Genomic DNA, 7,500 nt, shown 5'->3' on the forward strand with positions numbered 1-7,500 from the left:
GAGAGAGGGAGAGAGAGGGGGAGGGAGAGAGAGAGAAAGGGGGAGGGATGGAGAGAGAGATAGAGAGAGTGGGAGAGAGAAAGGGGGGAGGGATGGGGAGAGACAGTCTAGAAACAGAGCAGACTTCTGGTTAGTTGTGAAAGAATACAGTAAAGACAGATGTCAGGGGATGAAGAGAAAATGAGGAAGTGAGTGAAAGTGTGTTGGCGGGGGGGTTTGTGCTTGCTAAGCAGTTTTGAAATCAATCATGCCAATAACGGATATATATTTCAGGTTAAATATCTCAACTTTACTGTAAGAAAAGGAAGCAATGGCGATGAATGGACTCTAGAGTTACTTCAGATGACAGTTGAATGCGGTTTCCCCCTCTCAGTCCAGACCAAATTCCATCCCTCCGGTCCAGCTCTGTGTGAACTTGTGATGTGTGCTTTTGGGAGACGTGGGCAAAGACAGGCAGAGGGCAGCCGCTGACCAATGACCCAGATGGAAAATGGCACACGTGAGCTTCGCGGGTGCAGTCTCATTTAGTTTACTTTCTGTGGTGTTCTCTCTCTCACCCCCCCTCTCTCTCTCTTTCTCACCCTCTCTCTCTCACACCCTCTCTCTCTCTCTTTCTCTCCCTCTCTCCCTCTCTCTCTCTCTCTCTCTCTCTCTCTTCCTCCACACGTGAGCTTCTCGGGTGCAGTCTCATTTAGTTTAGTTTGGTCTTGAACTTTGTCCTCTCTGTGTTTGTTCCTCTCCCTCTCTCTCTCCCTCTCCCCATCTCTCTCTCTCCCTCTCTCTCTCCCTCTCTCTCTTCCTCTCCCCCCTCTCTCTCCCTCCCTCTCTCTCTCTCCCTCTCAAGATTGAATTGTGCTTTATTAGCATGATTTAAATTCAGTGTTGCTAAAGTTAGTCAGTAGAGTTATAAGCTCAGTGTAATGTCACAGTGACAGAGTAGGTTAAAAAAACAGTAATATAAATAAAGATCTGTAAAGAATCTAATCTCTCCCTCCCTTCCTCTCTCTCTCTCCTACCCTCACTTGATGCAGTCCTCATTGACCAGACTGCCCCTCGATGGAGCGTTGGTATAGAGACGTGTGTGTTAGCTGCGTGAGCTAATCGAGCCATTCCAGCGGCTGAGTCTTCCCTCAGCTGCCCTCCTACTGTACCAGACTGCTTTCCCATCAGTCTCTCTCTCTTTCTCTCTCTCTCTCCCTCTCTCCCTCTCCCTCTCTCCCTTTCTCTCTTGCACTCTCTGTCTTTCTCTCTCTCTCTCTCTCTCTCTCTCTCTCGCACTCTCTGTCTTTCTCATCCCCACCGAATACAGTTAGGCAATTGTCTGTTGAAGCCAAGCACAGCCATGGGAAAAATTGATACCTATTTTTTTCAGTGGATCATTCTCCTTCTGTTTCTTTCTTTATCTTTCCTTTTATTCTTCACACTCCCCGTTTGCTTTAGGTTTTTGCATTTCAGTAATCAGTGTAATTTTAAGTTGTGTTATGCCTCAAGTGTTTGTTTGAGTGTTTGACTCGAGGGCTTTTTGAAAAGGGCTGTAATGGCTGCATGCTGTGCTGAGGTTGCATGGAAAGTTCTGGAGAGAAACTTCACAGAGGTGCATTTTTAAAGAGTCACCCCAACCCCCAACCCCATTCTTTTGCCCCCCACCCACCACCACCTTCCTCCCTCCCTCCTTCTCCCACTCTCTCTCATTCTCTTTCCTCTCTCTCATTCACTAAGATATCGTGGAGCTTTTGCCAGAGGCTTTGCATCTAGTCACTCAACAACGCAATAATAAAAAAAAATCGAATTAAGATATTTTCCCCCTTTAATGAACATTCACCGCTAAACCAGCCAAGCTGGGGCCAAACTCGGTTGGAAAAGAAAGTGTGGCAGTGCGGAGATCCTTGCTGGCTTATCGCTCGAAACGCCACAAAGATCCCCAGAGGAAATTCTCGCTCGAAACTACAGCACAAGCTGTCCGACTTAGCCGAGGTTTAGCCTTCTAATTAACGCTGTAACAACAAGAAGACCACGCCACGGACTGATTGCGTGGCGCTACGTTTCGAGTTTCTGGTTCAGCGTTGTTTTCCGATTGCATATCGGCGGATAGTAGAACCTCTCTGACCTGACCTGTGCAGCGTTAGCGTTAGCGTTACTAAGTGCCACAACGACTGATACTCTTTCTTTTTTTTCCTTCTTCCCCTCTTTTTCTTTTTTTTTTGTTGGATGTAGTGGTTTGAAAACTAGAGCAGGGGTGACATCATCGTCATGGCGCTGCCAAGGCAAACATTTGGCCGTGCTTGTATAATTCCTCCAGACCTCCAGTGCTTTTTCATCCGTTTATTACCTTCTTCGCCGTCACCCTCTCCCCCTCCACCCCCTCCCTCTCTCTCTCTCTCTCTCTCTCTCTCTCTCCTGCTCCTTCCTTTCTTCTTTGCGCCCGACAGTTTGATCCCTGAGACAGGCGAAGGCTCATAACCGAACCTCTCCAAAAAGCCGAGTTTGAACCGCTGTGGATGCGGGAACTTCTTTCATGTTTCTCTCTGAGGGGGACTTGCGTTCCAGCGCGGTACGGGATTACCATAACTCCATTTACGGGCCCTTTTCAGAAAATCCAAGGTGTCATTTACGGCGCCCTTATGGTTCTTGCCAATGTGGTTCCTCACTAGGAGAGAAAGGCAATGCAGTTGGTTATTAGAGTTTTTAATGCGTGTTTGTGTGTTTGTGTGTGTGTGTGTGTGTGTTTTATGGGAGAGACACACACACAGGGATGGGCTCCAGAAGAGGATGTTGTCGACCCCCCATCCCAGCCCCCACCCACCCCCCAGCCGGTTCCACAGAGCTGATTTTGGCTTTCTGTGCAACAGTAAAAGCCTCCAGCTGTTTTTTCTGTAACCAGACACACACACACACACACACACACTTACACAAATATTCAAATATGCACCCTCTCATACACTCATACAGACCCACACATGCCAACACTCACACACGCACACGTTCATTTACACACGCATGTACACACTCAAACACACATTCTAGTATAAATTCTCTAATGAGGTAACTCAGCTTCTTCTCACTTAGTCCATCTCTCTCTCGAAGTCTCTTTGTTACTCTATCCCTAGTAACAGATCTCTATTCATCTCTCTCTCTCTCTCTCTCTCTCTCTCTCTCTCTCTTTCTGTCTTTACCACTCTTTTTTGCCTACTTCTCCCTCTCCTCTTTAACTCATTCTCTCTGAATCCATCATTCTTCATCCCACTTTTTCACCCTCTTCGTCACACTGCTGTTTGTCTCTTCACCTCCTCTCACTCTACTTTTTCCCCTCCCTGAAAGCAGGGGAGGACAGTCTGTAACAGATCTCTATCCCCTCTCTCTCTCTCTCTCTCTTTCTCTCTCTCTTTCTCTCTCTCTCTCTCACTTTCTCTCTATCCCTCTCTCTCTCTTTCTCTCTATCCCTCTATCTCTCTCTCTATCCCTCTATCTCTCTCTCTCTTTCTCTGCCTCTCTCTCTCTCTGTATCTTTCTCTCTATCCCTCTATCTCTCTCTCTCTCTCTCTCTCTTTCTATTTATCCGGGAGGACAGCCTGTCAGGAGCACCAGGACATTTCCCCGGTACCCTGCAGGTCGCTTTGCCCTGCCACGAACAGTCAACCTGACCGGTGATAATAATATAGCAAGCAGGAATGAGTTGATGAACCTCTCAGAATCCACGCATCCGGCGCGACTCTCTCTCACTCTCGCTGTGTGTGTGTGTGTGTGTGTCTAGCCTTTTACACCTGTATGTGCTATGATTGGTGTATTCCCAGTGAGTTTCTAAGGGGTTGCACCCATAACTATTGCTTACTCAGTATTCAGACTGGCTGCTTGTTCATCAGTCCCAAAATGTTTCTAATCTGGAGAACTTTCCTCCCAGATAAACATAGTGGCCAACTGTATTACTAGTCTACCACCCAGTTACATCAACAAATAGGGCTAGCCTTCAGAATTAGCGGCCCGGCGGAGTGACCTGAGATGGAGTCAAATTCCCGGCCTGAGTTATTGTTACAGACCACTTCTGCCTGGAAGAGTGGTGTCTCCAAGTATTGGCGAGTGAAACAGAGACTTGGAGTGGTAGGAGTTATCGCTCCTCCGGTCCAAATCCGTGTCCTCCTTTGACATGGGGATTCCTCAAAATGTTGATAGAAGTCTTGGAGTTTTGGAGCACAACAGAGTGCAGTAACCATGGCGACGCTCATTGCAGGCCCCCGTCGCAAACTCTCACCCGTGGACGTGGCCCAAAAACTCTTGGTGTTGGCCGTCAGAACATCACAACATGTGGAGGAATGTGGACACACACCATAATCAGACAAGCGTGAAGTCTTACAGACATGGATGCAGTTGTGAGTGTGTGTGTGTGTGTGTGTGTGTGTGTGTGTCTGTGTGTGTACATGTGTCTGTATGTGTGTCTGTCTATGTTTGTGTGTGTATCTGTTTGCCCTGTCTGTCTTTGCATGTGTATGTGTGTGTGTTTGAGTGTGTGTGCGTAAGCCTGCGTATCTATATATGTGCCTGTGTGTGTGTGTGTGTGTGTGTGTGTGTGTGTGTGTGCGTGTCAGTAGGGGGTGTATTTCACAGATCACGGTCCATGTTTCATCACAGCGGACTCTTTTCACCAGGCCTCCTCCTCCCCCTCCCCCTCCTCCTCCTCCTCCTCCTCGCCAGCCTCGTCCCTCGGAGCCTCTGATATTGCAATCCGGGCGAAAGGCCCTGGCTCTCCTCTCCGTCGCTGTCATTAAGAGAAAGAGATGGAAAAAAGCTCCCCCCCCACTCACCCCTCTTCAGGCCCAGTACCCCAACCCCCCCCCCCCCATTTGCCCTGACTTTCATTAAAGGAGACTAATGGATCCAGCAGCCGTGAAGACTGAAAGAGTTTAGCTGAGTGCGCAGAAGAAAAAAAAAGAACATACCCCCCAATCCTCTGGGTTAGTGTGCCGTGGAACCCACAAGCTCACCCGGAGAACCCATTTCTGCGTCTTCGCTGGCTGGGTGAACGGCACCGAGCCGGGTTTGGCCAAAGCCATAGGCCACGCCAGCCTAGATCAGCGCAAATGCATAGCAAGGAACTGAAAATGCTTTAACTGTCAACAAACAAAGGTAAATAAACAAACAAAGGTAAATAAACAAACAAAAGCAGTGCTGCAGGCTTTGGGTCTGTTAGAAATTTGTGAAATTTTTGGATCGTTGTCGCAGTCAATCACAGTTATTTCCACTGTCACCTTTATCGTTGTGATTGACTGACACAGTTAATCACTATTATCCTCCTGCAAGTGTAAATGTAAGCATGTAATGGCGCTTTAGGTTATGTAGCATCTAACAGTGCTTAGATTTAGTAGTAGTAGTAGGTTGTAGGCTTTGTGATCAGAATTTCGGACGGCTTATCAGAATTGCGAAGGTGCACTCTGTGAACTTCACAGAGATACATGGGATTGGTTGATCCTGTCTTCCACGCTCTGCCTGTGGTTGACGCCGGGTCCTCCGAGGTGTAGACCGCCTGGACGTCTCCGCATCCTGCCTGTATTACAAAGCAGGCTGGTGTAGAGCTGGGAGTCCCTGTGCCACGCTGGATTTGGGAGCGTGCGCCGTGTGTCGAATCGTAAACGTCCACATCACAGATGAGACTGAGGTTTCGTTTGAAAAGAAGAAGAGAATCGGGGAGCGAGAAAGAACTGGGTGATGCAGTCCGTGCAGCCAAGCACTGCGGGGCCCACGAAGATCTCTCTGTTCGGCCTCGGAGCCTCTGGTCCACGCTTTCATGTCAGAGGAGCGACTTCATCTCGAGAGCGAAATAAGAACGAGGGAGAAAGGGAACAACACGATCCGTCTCAGTTACGCATTTCAGATGTTAATGGCCTCAAAGGCGTACATATGTATGCATGCATGCTGCTTAAGGGCCTTTAAAATGCATTGGAAGAGCCTGTCCTGAACGCCCACCCCCCCCCCCCCCGCTTCTTTTCTGCTGCACACATGGCTCCGCTCAACCGTGCAAAAATGCATTTAATCCGTAATGGACCTCACCGGCCTGGCTCTTAAAGAAGAGATGTGTGTGTGTGTGAGTGTGTGTGTGTGTGTGTGTGTGTGTGTGTGTGTGTGTGTGTGTGTGTGTGTGTGTGTGTGTGTGTGTGTGTGTGTGTGTGTAGCCCTGCAGAGCATGCTGTTTTGTCAACATGAGTTCCCGGTGCCCACACTCTTTGATACGGTCTTCCTGTGGAAAGCACGGAGCTGTATTTCCACTATCGCCCTACACACACACACACACACACACACACACACACACACACACACACACACACACATATCCCCCACATTCAAACCCCTGATTTTACTTTCCTCTTTGTGACCGTATACAGTGACCACGAATGAACAACGGGGATCAACATTTAAAAAAAAAAAGAGAGAAAAGAAAAACGAGCAGGATGAAAAGAGACGTGACATTTCTCAAGAAAGTGCCGGAAACCAGTGTCGGGTGACTTTTAAAGGCCTCCATCGCCACCCCCCCATCCCCAAATGCGCTTTGGCTCGGCTGAACTTGAGACGAGCAACTCCTTTTGATGTGTCTGTCTGGAAATCTCAGACTTTGGAACTAATGCATGTGTCCCAAAAAGGCAGGGTAAAGAGGCCAGTGGTATTTCATGTTTATTGGTTGTTTTTTCCCCCCCCAAATGACACCTGATGCATTTCAATCATCTCTCACTGTCTCTCTCTCTCTCTCTCTCTCCCCCCCCATTTCATGGAAACAGCCACAGAGTCAGAGATTCTTTTATTTCCTCCAGTCATCGTTCATCACGGCATAAACAGCCTTGATAACTTCGACGTATCGCTGTTTGACATATCGTCAGCGGCGCGGCTCTTATGCACTAAGTGCGAGAGACGACATCCAGCAGGGTTGTCAATGGGTGGACACGGAGTGCGGACGAGACGTATAGGCGTTAGAGATCCCGCCATACATCACAACCCAGACGCAAAGCCTTTTGGGCTGGCTGGGAGAGAGGGAGAGATGGTGAGCTCCTCTGAACTATAAAGCAAGGAGAGAGACTGCTGTGCTGTGCAGTGCTGTGCTGTGCAATGCTGTGCAGTGCTGTGCTGTGCAATGCTGTGCAGTGCTGTGCTGTGCTGTGCAGTGCTGTGCTGTGCTTTGCTGTGCTGTGCTGTGCTGTGCTGTGCTGTGCTGTGCTGTGCTGTGCTGTCAGGTATGGGCCCCTGGCTTTGACTTCTCCTTGGCCCCAGTCGACTAGGTTTCAGCCTGAATAAGAAGGGTGATTGTTTTTTTTTTCCTAAGCAGCTCTTGTCTGCGACTTCCATGGCTCCCCTCGTCCTATTTTGTCGTGTTTTAGTCTGTTTTCCTCCCTCTCTCCCTCCCTCTTTCTTTATGTCTTTCTTCTTTATATTTTTCTGCTCTGCCCCCTCTGTCACTTTCCCTTTTTTGCTCCTTTTCTCTCTCTCTCTCTCTCTCTCTCTCTCTCTCTCTCTTTCTCTTTC

At 48.5% G+C, this 7,500-nt stretch overlaps 1 protein-coding gene across 5 annotated transcripts in view; it reads left to right on the forward strand.

The window, feature by feature from the left end:
* The window catches only part of sh3pxd2aa (SH3 and PX domains 2Aa), a 120,721-nt gene that overhangs the window by 80,397 nt on the left and 32,824 nt on the right, over positions 1-7,500 (forward strand). The gene's annotated exons all lie outside the window — the stretch shown is intronic.

The sequence above is a fragment of the Clupea harengus genome, chromosome 24, assembly GCF_900700415.2.
Source record: "Clupea harengus chromosome 24, Ch_v2.0.2, whole genome shotgun sequence".
In the NCBI taxonomy this organism is placed as follows: domain Eukaryota; kingdom Metazoa; phylum Chordata; class Actinopteri; order Clupeiformes; family Clupeidae; genus Clupea; species Clupea harengus.